At 41.3% G+C, this 17,023-nt stretch overlaps 1 protein-coding gene across 6 annotated transcripts in view; it reads right to left on the bottom strand.

Moving 5' to 3' along the window:
* Window positions 1-14,520, bottom strand: part of FAM53A (family with sequence similarity 53 member A) — a 70,274-nt gene extending 55,754 nt beyond the window's left edge. The window contains exon 1 of one of the 6 annotated variants that reach the window (XM_032987322.2): window positions 14,445-14,520. The gene's annotated coding sequence lies outside the window, so the exon portion shown is untranslated. Of the gene's footprint in view, window positions 1-6,194; window positions 6,286-14,418 lie in introns of those variants that run through there. The other 5 variants (XM_042807793.1, XM_032987321.1, XM_032987323.2 and 2 more) reach the window with 5 other exon arrangements.
* Window positions 14,521-17,023: the final 2,503 nt, after the last annotated feature.

Raw genomic sequence — 17,023 nt, 5'->3', positions numbered from 1 at the left:
GAAGGAAGCCTTAATATTATGAGGTGTTCCAAGCCTGGATTAAGGTTGCCACAATTCCAGCACAAAAATGCAAAAAGGGACAAGAAAAATATGCTAGAAGGCATCCTGTCTATTAACTGATGGCCACAGGAATCAAGTTTCTCAGATGTGCCACAGGCTCCGGAAGCAGAAGCAATATCAAGAGCTCAAAAACGGTCTGCTGAAGAACATACCTCACTTAATGTGCAAGACAAGACTATATTTTACGATTCTAAGGTTGAAAAACTAGGATTTGGCTTGTTATTGACTCCAGAGATAGATGAGAATAAATATTAGGCCCACTTGCTCAAATGTAGAAACTAACTATGGAGCCCAGAATTTCACTGTTTTGACCCTAAGCATCATTATTCTAACACCAACTGGTCACCGAGACAGCTGCAACAAAATATAAACTTTTAGTAAAATAAGGCTGTATCCTACACACTCATTTCTACTCTATCTCCCACACTTCAGGTGTGAGAGTTCCTATGAGAAGGAAGCAAAGCCTCAACCACCACATACAAGCTTTTGGGCTGAAAGCACAAGACTATGATGTGCTGTGTTGAGGAAAGGGAAGTCTGGTCTACTGAGGTTTTTATACATGAACATTAAGCCATTTGCTTTTGACACAATTATGAACTAAATGTGTAACAGTCATTATTTCAAGAATACACTAGCTCAAACTAAGAATTATTACATGTTTAAGTAGTCCATAATAAAACCTAGTGGCCAATTACCACTTGATTATTACTGTAACTTTCAGTCTTTGTTACTGAAAGCTTGGAGCTCAGGTCCAACACAAATTATTTCCACCTCCACATACTATTTTTATAAATATTCTATTTAGAATCAATGGAAGTATCTATTTAGTATACAAAGCCTCCAGTGAGATACAAAATTAACTCACTATAAATATTTTTTACAAATATTAGTGTTTGAAGAAATACACATACATACCACCAGCCTTAATCTACCACACTTCCAAAGCAAGTGATCCAGATTATACAAGACTCACAAGATTTCATTTTACTCTAAGGCTTGTGAAAAAGCAACAAATGAAAAAAAACACAGATGAAGACTAACTGGCCCTGTTACTGAGATACTTGCTTCTCTCTACCAGTTAGAGAAGAAAAGACAGGGGAATAAAATAAGGATAAGCAGTAGTATCACCTACTTTCTCTTAGCTTTTGCTCTTAAAATAAGAGGTCAGAGGCACATATACATGCTTTAAAAATACCCAGGCCTGAAAAGCATGTAGCACTGACCCTTAATTTGTATGGCAGTGACAATGACAACTGCTACATGCATATCTTGCTCCCCCCATGACAGACTGAAATAATATTGGTACTGAAGTACTGTTCTATCACCAAACCCTATGGGCTTGGAGCTGAGGGATTATATAAATATCTTCGATACATCCTGCTCCCAAAACACACACAGATAATAAACCTTCTCCCCTGTTTGCTTTCAGATTCATTCTGAAGGGTTTCAGACATCTGGTTGGCTTATTTAAAATAAAAAGCCCAACTAGTAGGTTTGTTTTTATGATCCCAAGTGTGAAATGTTCTTGCTGGAGGCCTCAGGCCAGGTGGAAAACACTTGTGTTAAGATGCTACTTCATGGCATTTCAGGGAACTAATGAGCTATATAATCTGCACACAGGGAAGTCTCCCTAACATCAGCTTGTATACAACTATGGAAATTAAAAACAAGGAACCTATGGTAGTCCAAATATTTTGCAGTAATTAGTACAGCTGGTGAACTGCAGATACTGCTAAATTTAGAACTCAAGTGCTTAGCAGTATTCTGTAATTATCCGTGCATCTCAATGCTTACAGTAACATGAAATACACTTCTCCAAGCCTTACTGTCCTAATTCTTCGTACTACGAGTAATATTTCCCTCATAACAAAGTACTGTGCTCAAGTCAGTGGTGTAAAAAGAGTTTCAGTCTTTATCTCAAAATTGTAACTCTCCAGAAGATCACTGTGCAACTGTAGTGAATAAGCACATGTATGTGCGTATCCTTATTTTAGCATTTTGACAATAGACACTGTTTACATTTTTTCATATAAAACCCAAAAGGCTTTTTTAGAAAGCAAATTACAGGAAGAGCTATACATGAGTAAAGTTCTACACAGGCTTGCATGCAGTAGTTAATGCTTTCAGCTATGTTATCTGTCTTGAAAGAGCACGGAAATGCATTGAACAGATATGAGATACCATGTGTAACAGACAACCAAGTTCCCTCTCATGTCCCAAACTTGTTCTCAATCACAGCTGACCATCTGTAATTTGTTACTCAAGAAACTTGAATTCATCTGACAGGAGAAACCACCTCAAGAGGCAGCACACTGAAAGACCTCAAGTTTTACAATACCTATCTAGTTACATGATCCATTGGAATTCGGAAAAGCCTAAACACCACACAGCTTTCAAGCAAGAATCTTCTTTCACATAAAGAGGTCTCAGATATAACACTACAAATACCAAAACTAGATGCTAGTTTAAAGAATTTGTTGTTGTTGCTCCTTACTTTGCTAAATTAGAGTTCATATCAATTTAATTATTCACTGGTTTCCAACTTATCTTTTGCACATCCCTTGAGTTTTCAGAGACTTCACAATTCAAAAAGACCTGCACTACACATATACTGCTCTACTACATGTGAACCCTCATTAACAGTCCACAAATGCTCCAAGTATGAGCTGACCACAAATTAAAGTCCATTAAAACAATGGAATGAAATACAAAGACAAAAGCAGTACGTATGTCAATTTTGTGTGTGCTTTCAGCATTCCATCCAGGTATTACTTCAAGTATCACCAAGGGACATCCTTTTTGCCAGACTTAAGGTACATCAATAACAATTAGTTCAGTTGAGCTATGCAGCTCTTACTAGTTCACTAGACCATTCCAAAAGCAAGATAACTACTTTGTCTACACATTCAGCCTTCAACAGCACACTGAACAGCTGGATTCAGGAAATGCTGTGCTAGAGGTCAAGACACAAACCAAGAGGTACACAATTGCAGTAGGTATTTAGAAAAAGCATTTGTAACAATTACATGAACTGAAAGAAATCTCATGGGACAAACAAAGTTACACCATGTAAGAGAAGACGACTATGTTAAGTCAGAAAAAAACCCCAGTAAGCTATTTTAACTACATCAGTGTGATTTTTTTCTTTAAATACTGAAAGACCACCTCCTGCTTGATGGAAGAGCTCAGTATTTTCACTGTGTACTACCTCAGCGCTGTCAGATGTTTAATGAGTCACTAATTCTACAAGCAAGTTCTGTGGAAAGATTCATTTGCCAAAGTGGATTCATAGAAGTCACTAGGACTCCAAATCATGATGTTCACTCACACAGTACAGGCTATAAAGCCTTAATGCAAAATCATGCTCCGGTACACAAAGCGAGTATGTACAAGGTGCCAATCAGTACACAAGCACTATGGACGATGCTTTAGTTAGTATAGGGTGGAATACCTCCATTTTATTTGAGCACAAAAATGATGGGTAAAAAAATAAAATCTGAGGAAGAGAAGAGCCTTCAGTTTTAATTTTCACTGACTGGGACAGAAATTTTAGCAGCTTTATATGGTGGCAGGTAGGATACTTGACTAGCAAGTCAAGCACATAACATCTGCAGATAACAGTGGGAAACAGAACAGGGCCATGAGTGTTTGGAAGGTAAGTCTGTGTCCTTCCACCTGGGCAATTACCTTTACAGATGACTGCATTCTGACAAGATCAGCTTCTGGTAACCATGTTGAAGGACAAAACAGTAACGATTTATCAGATAAAGTCAACATTAAAAGAGATGCAAGTACATCCTTTATGCTCACCAGAAAACTCCCTATCTTTCAAATGATCTTTCAATTCTGATAAAAAGTGTGCTTTGCCTAAACACACTCTAAAATAAGCCTCTGAAATTACATCTGGGCTTCTGGCATCTTCACACATGTAAAGGTTAAGCATGCTATAGTCTGCATAAAGCAGTAACATCTTTTCTGCTGAAGATCTGAAACATCAAACCACAGCATTAGGGGAAGTCACTGGCTGAGCACCTGGACCCAAGAAGTACTGAAGTGATAAACAAGCTTTGTCAGCTGCAGCCTTTTCTGCAGGTGCAAGAGGCATTTACTTCATTTCAGTTTGGCTCAATTTAACAATTAGTTCAATAACTACTTCAAAATGTAGAAATAGGTTTGGTTTTATTTGATCCCCTCAAATCTTGTGCTTAACTGAGAAACGGGTGAGGGGAAGGGAAGGTCCCCCCCAACCAGTTCCAAAGTTTAAGACTGTGTATTTAACAGGATTATAGCGTTTAGTTTCAAGGATACATGGTATTTTGCATCTGATTACTAAAATTTGAGCACCACACTTAACACTGAAAAACCTCCCACAACCAAGTATTAACCCACCTTGAAAGAGCCTTCTGAACAGTTCTCCCTGTACCACCCTCAGCTGCAGCTTCCACAGCCCAGCTTGCCTAGCAGCATCACTGTCAGCAGGACACATCTAACTAAACAAGCCTGAAAAAAGCATCCTAACAACAAAATCCCAAAGTTCTGTTGAATGAGCCTGGAACAGTTAATTCAGGTGAAGGTGTTAGAAGCTAAGCAAATAAATCCCACCCCAAATATCTAACCTGAGGGCAGAAACTGTGATATGCCTTCCTGTACAAGTGAGTGCACAAACGCTGCACACAAGCACAGAATTAATCCCCACTTCACCCACACCCAAAAGCCATGTCAGCCACTACCTCTTCAAGGATATTTTGGAGGATACTTCTCAGTCACACTATTCCACAGCAAAAACTGAACTTTTAGCGTGAAGCTACTTGTATGTTAACCATCTGAGAAAGAAATTTAGCGATTTTAAGATACAGTGCTATGCAAATATATGTTAAAAAGCCCCTTTACTTTTTCACAGTATTAAAAATAAGCAACTATATTTCATCTTATGTATCAAAATGCAAACAAGTATTAACATACTGAAGTACACCCAATACACATTTCACCACCACATTGCCTTTAACTTCTCAACACCAAGAGACATGGCCTTACTTTTCTGGCACCTTATTGTGGGTTAAGTGATCACTGAAGTAATCTCAGCTAACAAACATTCAACATATTTAGAGAAGATTATCAGACTTTCTAAATCTCTGCTCAATTTAAAACTGCATCATGATTTCAAAGGATAGATGTCCATCTCCTTAGAGCACAGAGTAGAAAAAAATGTTTGGAAGATTAATTATTCCAGTTTGTAGCCAATCACATCAAAACTTTAACGATGCTCAAATACTTCTGGGTGATGAGAATAAAGATTACCACAAACAGTGCAATGATTGGAGCAAAACTAAAGAAATGACTGGAAGGTGAAGATGCAAAGGAGTTTGAAAGTTTACAGGGAGAGATGCTAAAGAAGCAACAATGAAGAGTATTTACAGAACCGTGTCAAACAATCCCAATAGAGACTGGGCTCAGAGAAACCCATTTCTATAAAGCACAAGATTCATTATGTGAATCAAATTCAGCAGGGGAGATAGCATGGGAACTAAGATTTCCAATGAAGAAAGTTGCACCCATAGAGATATCAACAAATACTTCCAAATACAAATCCAATAAAAAGTACCCCCAAAAAAAGTTAGCTCTAAATAGTGGGGCTTATTTTTTCAATGCTTAGCTTGGGATGCAAGATCTCAAGAATGGAGACCTTAAAACAGCCCTAACTACAGGTGACTTCAGAGTCACTCTACAACACCTGGAATTATTTGCAAGGTACCAGATTTAGGCTGTTATGTAATATAGTTGAGTACAGACAGGAACAGGCCACATTTTTTAAAGAAAGTTTTAGACATCAGTTTCTGAAGCTAGGTCTGACTTCATTGCACACCTGCCTTCAGAAAAAAGGTCAAAATTCACATGATTGGTCTCCAATTCCCCACATACCAATAGAACGCTAGGGGAAGAGGGTGACCTTTTGTGAGCACCAAAAGGCAACAAGGAGGTGAGTAGCACCCACTAGGTTAACTCTGACATCAAAGTAACAGGGTTTAGGGACAGGAGAGAACCTACTGAGGTCACAGACCTAAGTGTAAGACTTCTGCTGTTGGAAGGGAAGCCAAAACTGTACAGTGAATGCAGTACTCAGTAGATAACCATACCCAGAGAGCAGTTACCAGTGGTGCATGGGAGAACACACCAAACAGGAAGCAACCCAGCTCAGTTGACCAATTTCTTTGTTTTCCCCCATCTGTTGCTGGCAGAGTAGTCTTGTTACATGCAGGAAGAACTGCAAGACAGCGTTAAAATTTTGCTTAATTCTGACTGCTGGAAAACTGTTCTGCAAGAAACAGGATACAATTCAGTTCTGAAAGGTACACTCAGGCAGGGCAAACTGAGCAAACAGGAAGGTGAGTTCTTCAAAAGAAAGCTGTGGGCTAGGTTGGATCAACAAGCTCACCTTAAAACAAGTGTTAAGCTGTTGTAAGAAAGTCAAATGTATGGGGATGCATAAACAGGAATATCAGCTCCAGGGCACATGAAACAGTCTTTTCATTCCACCCAGCACAGGAAAGCCTCAGCTGTAGTACAAGGTTGGGCTTTAAGCACCACACTTGAAGACTAACTAATGTGAACTAACTTAAGAACAAGAATGATTAGAGTTGAAAAAACATGACCTCTTGGGAAGAACTGAATACACTAGTTTTATTTAGGCCAAAAGTATCACAAGGCTGCTGGGTGGAGGGCAAGACACAAGGAAACAGGAAAATACCGAAGAACAGTTCAAATATTTTTAAAAGATTACTTACTACGGGGGAAAGAATAGCTGTCCCTCACACCCAGGGAATTAGGCAATAAGCTTGACCTGCAGTGAGAAAGATGTCTAGTTCCATATTCAGAACAAGCTTTAATGCTGAGGACAGCAAAGTACTGGACTGAGGAGAAAGTAGAACTGCTCAAGCTTCTTTTATGAATTGCATTAGATGTGCAATACTAGTATGGGGCAGGGGAATCTCACAACCAGCCTATACCTTTTTCAGCCCTACTTTTTTTTTTTTCAAATGGTTACCTCAGCTTCATGCCACCGCCTTTGCTTACCCTCCTGCAGTACATGTTTAGTTTCAATGAGCTAGAAGTTACTTTTCTGCTTTTTCAGATTAAAACTTCAGGGTTTGCATGTTCAGATTATTTTACTGTACAACAAAAGAAGAGTCACACCTGCCTCATACTTTCTTCACACAAAGAAATCAGCTCCAATCATCTCCCATGGCAGTACACAAATTTCAGCAATATTGCAGTATTCTGTTGTATCTTTCTCTTGTGACCAACAGAAACTAGAAGCTGATTACTTCAGAAAGATGTGCGTGCTTAGCCTTCCAACAGCCTAGAACAGTGATGTAATAGCTTTCATTGATGTGGTGTCACAAAGCAGTGTCACACAGACATATGCATGCACCTTTTACTACAACTATAGCCTTAGGCTTGGTTAGCACTTCCTGAGGATGGAAAATGCTGCATGCAAACCAAATACTCCAAAATAAAAACTAAGATACATGGGATTTTACAGATGGGGAGTTGAAGCAGACAGCGTTAGTTACAGCCAGTCAGAGGAAGTCTGTGCCTTAAATAAGTTACATGTTCACATTTAAACTGCAAAATCTAAAGTCACTAAACTGGGGATGAATTAACTCATAAGAGCTCAAGCACAAATAGGACACCTAAGAAGCACACAAATACAAAATACTATCATTTTTCATCCTCTGTAATAGTTTCAGTACTACAAGTATTTACCCAGGTACTTGTCTGCTTTGATTAAATGCCATCCTTCTGATTTGTGAAACATGAAAATAAGAGAGCAGCAACAGTCCATCTTACCCTCCAGCAGCTGAGCAATTTCTTATCCAAATATTGAACCAGACAGGTCCGGTCACGACAGAGTGCTAATGGAAGAAGATGAGGTAAGCAAGCACATATGTAGCCAAGCTGAAGTGGACTACCATATGTACTGAGAAACGAGTGGGCTAACCATCACACATTTCAGTGCCAGCAGTATATTCTCCTAACCAGCAACTCTGCTATTGTATCTTAACCTTCTGTAGCCCCCTATAGCAGGCAAAAGCACTTCAGTTTAACCTCCCAAGTTACTCACGCTTCTCAAATTTAATCAAGATTCAATCTTGTTGTTCCATTTCATCAGTTCTATAAAAAATGAAGAGATGAGCTCCTAGGTACCCACTCCTCCTCCCTTTCCCACTAGAAGAAATATATACCATATTTTAGCCAATTCAAGTAAGTAGTTATTGAATGCTGTTTTCATTACTCCCCTCCCCTCCTCACTGACTAAATACTGCATGGAATTATGCTCTGGAGCACAGCAGTAGTCTTGAGGCATGCTTACACATCACTACACTCCATTCCAAATAGGACATAATGAATAATTATTTGCCTCTACTATTAGACTGGGATAATTGAGCAAAAAGGTTTCTTTTTTTGAACTAAGATTGTAATTCTGTCAGTTCATCAAAAAACTATACAGCCATACAAATAGACCCCAGGTATCTAAATAGAGACCATCACTTAAAAAACAAACAGTCCATGGAACATAAGTCTCCTATGTCATAAAAACAAAGATGGTTCACGCCGTGATACAAAAATCACCTGCATTCTCAGTGGCCATCTACATATTGACTAAGAAATGCTGAGCTGCAAGAGACAGAACCCAGTGAATCCAGGGCCATCCCGCCTCAAGCATGTTTCCACAACTCTGTTGATTCATAATCTACATCACACCTGAGGCTCTGAAGTTTAAGCTTTTTCATATTCTGCATGCTACTTTTGGACTGTGGAAGTTGCAACAGGGTATGACAGATCCAAATGACACAGCTTTTGTCACTTGCTTCCTTCCTTAAACATGATAAATTTTCACCCTTCTACAACCAGAAGAGGTCAAGTCAACAGAAACCTTGAAGGAAGACAGAAAAGTACATTTTTCTTTGGGAAGGCAGGGGGAGTGAAAGGAAGCAGTACCTTTAAAGCAAGAATTTTCCCTATAAACAAACTTTGGAGGGTAGAATAAAGAACACAAAATTCACACAGTATCCAGTAGTAGCTCTATGAAATGGAGGAATACTTTACTACAACAAAATTTAAAGCCACAATTAAGAAGGTAAAACATAATACATGTGCACAGCACTGAAGTAATGATTTAGTGCCACTGACATCAACACAAACTGCACAGAGCAAAAAATTAAACATGCTGCAATAATAATTTGAACTGCCCAATTAGGTTAAAAAACACATTTACCCTACAAATTAAAAAACCTTCCAAACCCCTCAAAGGCATTAGTGCTGTTCACAATGTTATTTGAAATGCAAATTAGAGACCTAAAGTTAATATAACACCAACAGAAGTTCCTATTATTCCCATTCATGGCTCAAGGGGAGGCGACAGTGGAAGAGAAGCCACAGCCTTGTTCTATAAAGTCTTATTAGGACAGCAGAGGTTTTTCTTAATTTTTAAAAGTTAACCCACCTTAACGTCAGTGTAGAAATTGCCAAGTTATAACTGTAATCTTCCATAAACCCAGAAAACTTAAGTGCATTAACAAATAAACAACAAGACAGTTGCTGAGGCTGGGTGGATGGATTGGGGGGGTAGTGGCAGTGAGCAGTAAGGAGAAACAAATATTCTTCAGAAAAATAAGAGTTCAGATCCTGTCTTCCAGCATCACAGATCGCAGTCTAAAGCATAAAAGAAAAGGTATAGACAGTGGTGCTGCAGTTATTTCTTCAACTATTTCCTGTACCAGCTGGGTTCCAATTTTAAAGCTCAGCAAATGCAGAAACAGCTTTCTTCCATCTCAAATGTCTTTCCCATAATGACATGTAGGTCTTAGTATACTGAGTCAGTTTTGCAAATGACACTTCTAATGACAGCTCTAGGCTAAATATTGTTTGATTTCACACTCTTAGCTCTATCTGTACAGACAGACTTACACACATTGAAGAGCAACTGCCATCACTAACACTGTATGTCCAAAGCTCTAGGCCTGCAATTTGATATATAATTGACACTATTCCTCCCTGTACTTTACTAGAGTTTAATTTTCACAGGAACTTAAACCAATGTTGTCATACCAGTTTCAGAGCAATGATGCTAACATTAGGTAATCAGAACCCTTGATCTTACTGTTAACACCCAACAAGCAAAACATAAGTGACAGCCTGTATTTCACTAAAATATAATCAAGTTCAAACAGTGGAAAGCCAATTATATTAGTTTTGTTTTTATAACTCAGTAAGTTTCCTACTTGAAACATTTAATATTTTCTAAAGTATGGTATTCAACTGCTTGCTTAAAACACAGTGCTGTCAGTAAACCAAGAGTCATAACCCAGATAACGTATTTAGTAACAGCCTTGCCTACTTCCTCCCCTCAACCTAAAAATCAGCAGAAACATGGCCTTCAGAAGTTATGTTTTGTAGTGGGCACAAATAAGTTAGCCAAGCAGTTTCTTGCCAGCCTGTTAATATTATTTCCAAACTGACCAAACAGAAAAGCCAAGAAAGCACAAAAAAGTAGAAATGGCAATATTAACGAGTTGACAGTTACCTTGATTTCAGCTTTTTCTATACAAAACAGTACTGCAATACCCAGCTGGGTTGTCAGACAAATTTTTAAAACAGCCTAGAAAGGAGTTTAAAATATGCACTTTTTTCTTTTTTACAGGCTTTCTTTTGAGGGGGAAAGAAAAAATCCTTTAAAAAGCCCATTTTCTGAAAATATGACCACCTCAATCTCCCTAACAGAGTGTTTACAGTAAAGAGAAACCAATAAAGCACAGATTTTTTTTTTTTTTTATATACAGACTCTCTTTCATCACTGGATTGCAATACTTCACTGTCAGCTAAGATCTTGTTAACCACACAAACTTCATGACATACCAAAAAACACCTTGTCAACACAAACGGCTGCCTCTCATGTACACACAGTCAATAGATTAAGATAATTTACCTACCAAGAAAATATCAGCCACTACAATGAGGTCAAGTAGCTGTTTCCCTAGCCATTAATTTCTTCCCTAGAATTAACGAACAGGGCTGCCTTCTGCTCATTAACCCTTCCTTCAGGAGTGCTCATAAAGCCTTTCACAGGTTTCTGTGTGTAGTTTCACACCCCCACCCCCACAGTAAGTTTAGGATACTTACAGTATCTAGAATAAAAGTTACAGCTGCTTCCACAATGGACAGGAATCCCTTACATGTTCTACCACAATACATTTCAAAATCTAAGTTTATATGTAGATTGTGCAAGACTAAAGAGAAGGTCATATGAACATTTACCTGCAAGATCTTTCTAACACGAATATCAGATCTCAAAAATGCAGTAATCTAAAAATAGGTCAACAAGTTTATTTTATAATAATATGAAAGTTTAAAGTAAACAAACTTTCTGAAAATAAAGTACAAAACTTGTGAGCTTACAGGGGAGAGGGAAATTCACTGTTGCCAAAAGGCAAAATTTCTGTTTATATGATGACCATCAAAATACACATAAAGAAATTTAAACCATAATATAAATACTAATGTTTTCCACTAAAGCTTTAATGAGACTTCTTACTAGTAGTTACGAAAACTCAAAGCAGAACCAGAAAAGACAAATTCTCAGAACAAAACTCAAAACCAGCATCAAAAGAGTGTAGGAGCAAGGAAAGAATTGTGTTTGGAAAGTTTTAAGTACACCATGTTTCTAAAGGGAATAATCTATCAAACCACAGGAGGTGACTAGAACTGCCATCATCACTGCTAACACAAAGGAATGTAGATTGGGGGGAGGCAACAGAGGAAGGGGGAGAAAGAACAGGGAAGGGAAAAGGGGAAGGATCTAAAAAAGGGAGCTACAGTAATGGCTACCAGACTCTCAAGGAATTCCTCTGGGAACGAATAAATCCTTCACTTTTTTTTTTAAATAAAGCAATCCATGCAATAAATTGCAGTCATCGCAGTAACATTAAGCTTTCAGTTTATCTGCCCACCATATTTTCATTAATACAGTTTTATGCCTATACTAAACTTCCAAAGCATAACACAAGGGTTGAGAATACAAATAATATTTCTTCTTTCAGCCTCCTCCTGAATCATGGTAGCCTGCAGTAAAACAGTTTTTCAAGAGGAAATAGGTAATCTTAACTACACCAAATTTAAAATAGCCATTTACAACTATGTAATCAACTTTAACTCTCAAGTTAAAGAGACAATAACTATGGGTTACACACTGGCAGGTAAAGGCCACTAGAGGACAGCCAGATTACCACAGCATGGAACATCCTGAAAGGATATCATTAGGGGGATGATCCTGCAGATCAGTATTTTAAGTTTATGTCTAATAGGCAACATGTACTTCCATAGGAAGAGTAGCATCTTCTTACTGATAAAAAAATAGTAATTATTTAAAATAACAGACATATTACTATGAATAGTATTTCCCAGAAATTCAAAGTGGGTGAGTAGTAAACCCATTTTCTAGTTGGGAGTTCCACCAACTTATGCAGAACTACTTGAAACGTACATTTTAGCTCCCTACACATACTGATCTCCTCCCTCCAAGTGGAATTCTTCCAGGCATTTTCAGAAGCCCAGTAATTGTAAAGATACAAGCTCTTTGGGCTTGATCATGTATACCGCATCTCCAATAAAAGCAGATCAGGTCACATGCTTCATTAGGAAAGTTTGCTATTCGGAAAATGCGGTACTCTGGATTTCATAAGCTCAACTTGAAGCAAGCAGACTATTCACAATTAAAACACATCCAGAAACATTTCAGCTTGCCACAAGATACACAAGCTTCCTCGTTCTTGCCAAAAATGGCTTTGACGAGAATATTTTCTAGCAGTCAGGCATATGAATGGGAGGCAATGTAACAGTAAAGGCTATAATAACTGTTCTCAGGAGCTAATTTTAATGTAAGCACAGTGAACCAGAAAATAGATTTGACCAGCTGGCTCAACTCATCCCGAGGCCTAGGACTCGGCATGCACATTAAAAGCCAGTGTCTTATCTGGTCTGACTCACCAAGCCACTCTCAACCCTGCAACCTGAAAGTTACAGTGCCACTACAAAGCACTATTTCTGTAACGGCTGTTTTGGGGAGGGTTATGATGGATATATCATTTACCTAAAGAGAAAACGCCTTAACTTTCAGATCTCTACCAGAAGAGTTCAGATAACTGACGTAACGCTAAACCATCATCTACAACAGCCAGCCTTGCTGTCTCACGAGACCTAAAGCGACCTCCCTTAAATTTAAATAGCATCCGAAATTTCAAGAATACATTTCTATTTAGTCTCCACGCAGGCAAGGAGACATTTAATAAGCCAAATAATCAGAACAAAACCACGTTACTGCCGTTAGAAGAGCCAGAACAACACAAAGAGGCCATTCACTCGCCATTCTCGGACTTTTGAACCCAACTGGTCGTTACACTTCGGAGCCATAAATTAGCAATCAGCTTTCCTATTGCCGAGGGAGGCGGGGGAGAGAGAAAATTATCACCGTTTGCACCCAGGAATCATTGTGGAAGGCTGCTATTGTGGAAAAAACCCCATGCATCTACTCTGACGTAACTCTATCCTTGAGGAAGAGAGTGGAGAATCGCCTCGAAAACCCCCGGGGGCAGCGGCACAAAGGCAGGTCCGCGCCCAGCCGAGCCCCGGGGGGCCGGCACCCCCGACGCCCCCCACCCCCCCACCCCCCCCCCCCAGGGTTCCGGCCTGCAGCAGCCAACCCCCCCGTCATCCCGAGGAGCCATTATTAACGCTCTGAAGTTGGGGGTTTTTTTCCCTTTTTTTTTTTAGGGTTTGGTTTTTCTTTCTTCTGCCAGGGCTGCGGGCAGCCGCCGTTCCGCTTCCACACGAAGCCCCCAGCTAACGGCAGGGCGACAGGCAGCTCGCCTTTCCCTCCCGCTGTGACGAAGGAGCGCGGCCCCCACTCTGAATACCGGGTGAGAATAATTAAAAAAAAATAAATCCTATCTCTGCCTATTTAACTACCTGTATAATTAAAGGAGATGAGCAGCCCGCAGCTCTACGGCGGCAGGAAGCTGCTGCCGCGGGGAATGGCAGTTTGTGGGTGACACCCCCACCCCGCAGCCTGTCCCGTCCCGTGTCCCCCCCGCCCCCCCTGCACCGCTCGCTCCCCCGCCCGGCAAGAGCTGTCCGGTGCCCGCAGCCAACTCGGGCTCCGTGCGGGGCTCCGGGCCTGGCCGTTTCCCCTCCGCCCGGCGCTGCCTCCGAGCCGCCCGAACGACTGTTACCCGCCGGCTGCGCTCGCCCCTCGGCCGGCCAGGCAGCACGGTTCCCCCACCCCCATCCACCCCCTGCCCTCACCGCAGCGCGGCACCGGCCACCGGTACCTGCGCCCGCCCGGGCCGCCTCCCCTCCGCGTATGGACCGGGCTCCTCAATGCCAATTGAACAAAACACAGCCGGCTCCGCCCCCTCCCGCCACCCGCCTCCTCCCATTGGCCGGGCCGCCCGCCCGCCGAACTTTAACCCGCTCTGCCATAGGGCTGCGGGGCCAGCTGGCCCAGCCCACAAGGGGGCGGGGCTGTTCGCGGCGGGGACGCTACAGCGGTGGTGCCGGGCGGGGCGGGGAGGCCGCACCGGACTACGACCCCCAGGAGGCATTGCGGCGGCGCGGCGCCTTTCTCTCATTGGCTAGCCAGGGAGCTAGCGCTTCTCGCCCGAGGGTGGCGATTACATCATCGCGTCCCCGGATGGAGCCGCAAGGAGGGCGCTAGTGCGCGTGCGGCGCACGGCGGAGCCCAGCCGGCCGAACTGCGCATGCGCAGTGGGTACCGGAGTAGGGGGGGGAAGATGCTCCCCACAGTGAGGGCGGGAATAGGAGGGCATGGCGGTTGTTCTCATCCTCATCCTCCTCCTCCGGCAGAGCTCCCCAGAAAGGCTGAGGGGCGAGCTCCTGGTAGCCCTGGAGGGAGCGGGAATGGCACCTGCGGCTACCCCCAGAAGTCCGGGCCGTGGCTTTCCCTGAGCGGCTCCCGCCGCTCGCGTTAGTGTCCCCCTCGCTGCCCTTTCCACCTCTCTCCGCCGGTGTGCGGCTCGGCGCTGGGTAACGCCGTGGTTGCACTGCCCTCTGCTTGCCTGCTCTGCGCTCCCTTCGGTCGGCCGGCTGGGCGTTCCGCAGCTTCATCTCCCACGGGGGTCCTGCGTGGACCCGAGCGGGTGCCGCCTTCTCCCGTCGCTCAAAATGGAGGCCAAAAAAAGCCAAAACCAAACTCCCAACATGTGCTTCTTACTCTGTAAGAAATATTCCTATGGGAGTTTTTCAAAAGCAGTTATGAGTCAGCCGTAGTGAGGAAGTGGGATGTGTTTGGACAGCAATTACACTGTACACTTGTCAGGGCAGAGACTGCATTATGTGGATGCATAATCCTTAACATCATGAGAAACCAAACCCTGATTTACTGTTGCCTAGAGGTCTAACATTACTGAGATACAGGTATTTTTTATTAATGGTAACTATTAGCAAGCTCTTCTCATCCCTTTAACAAGCATCTGTTACTTCAACCTTCTGCAACCTGTTCCTCAGTGTTTGCACATGGGGTTGTATTTCGCTCCCTCACCTTTCCTTTGAACTAGAAGTTTTTCAGCTGACTTTAACTTATTATCCTGTAAGATTTTGCTGAATGACACAGCAATGCTGCAATAGATATTTGAGTTAATGTTGCAATGCAGAGTCCAAATCAAAACTGTGTTCCTGGGAAAGCCTTACTTTGACTTGCTTACTTTCTAGGCTTTCAATTTTTAACCTTAAGAGACCAATAACTTAAAACCAATTTTACTTCAAACAGCATTACTGGGCTTTGCTGCTTGTTCTTCAACACTGTTGTCTTTCACAGCCTCTATAACCCTGCAGTACCCAGTTTCTTGAAAAAGTTTTTGTGTTTATTTTATTTTGATAAATCTTTGGCTGAAATTTTTTTCAAATAGTTTTCCAAGATACCTTTCCCAAATTATACAATGAATATTTAAATTAGTGTACTGGTTCTCTGTAAGATCAACACCTACCTTTCTTTAGAAAGATCTTGCAAGCGATTAAAGGTACACAAAGAAAAGTACACAGCTTTCTCCCATAGCTCACTCCTGGCTCTTGAAATAGTTTCTGGTTGTGCTCATTTTGCTCCTGGCCTTATTGTGAATTCTAGTGCATGGGAAATTGTAGTTCTTCAGCTTTCATGATCCTACCCATATCTTTGGCAGGGATTTGGCTCCATCCTATAATCAGTTTTGTACACAGAATTCCCCACTGAAAACAAGTTATCCCCGAAGCATTTCATTGCTAAATCCTTATCCAAACTTAGCATTAACAATTTAGGTTTTTTAAAAAGGAAGTTGTAATATAATTTTATCTTTCACAACCATTATATCTAAGTATTCCACTGGAGCTGATCAGCTCAGGCATGAGATTTTGATGTAAAACTGGTTTTCCCTCACCTTCAAGTTCAACCATTTTCATAGTTTTGAAATATTAATGTTTCTCTCAGTTAAGCCACAATACTTTCCTCCAGCTTCCTGCGCTATTTCTGCTGCAGGTAAAGGTAACACCAGAGGGAACTTTGCATTTCTGAAACTAAACTGTTCCTTGATTGCCACTGTTTACTTACAGCCATGGCTGCAGCGATGGGGGAGGCCTGTGACAGGAGCTACAGCCGAACGGCCCCAGCGGTCAGTGCTTCTGTTCTCTATTCCCACAGGCTGGATATGTCCAACTAGGGTAAAAACTCTGCAGTAGTTAAATTATCTTATGGATTGGATAACTCTTAAATATTTCTCTTCTTCTGTTCTTCTGTAATGCTTCCCTGTAATTTCTCCCCTGATTTCCTTTATCACCTTCCACTCTACTTTCCAACTTCATTAGCTTTTTTTCTGTTGCAACAATGGCTGATACTCTCTTTTTTTGGGGTAGAGATGCA

This window comes from Tyto alba, unplaced genomic scaffold (assembly GCF_018691265.1).
Source record: "Tyto alba isolate M040663 unplaced genomic scaffold, T.alba_DEE_v4.0 Super-Scaffold_6, whole genome shotgun sequence".
In the NCBI taxonomy this organism is placed as follows: domain Eukaryota; kingdom Metazoa; phylum Chordata; class Aves; order Strigiformes; family Tytonidae; genus Tyto; species Tyto alba.
This window is presented reverse-complemented; position numbering and strand designations above follow the sequence as displayed.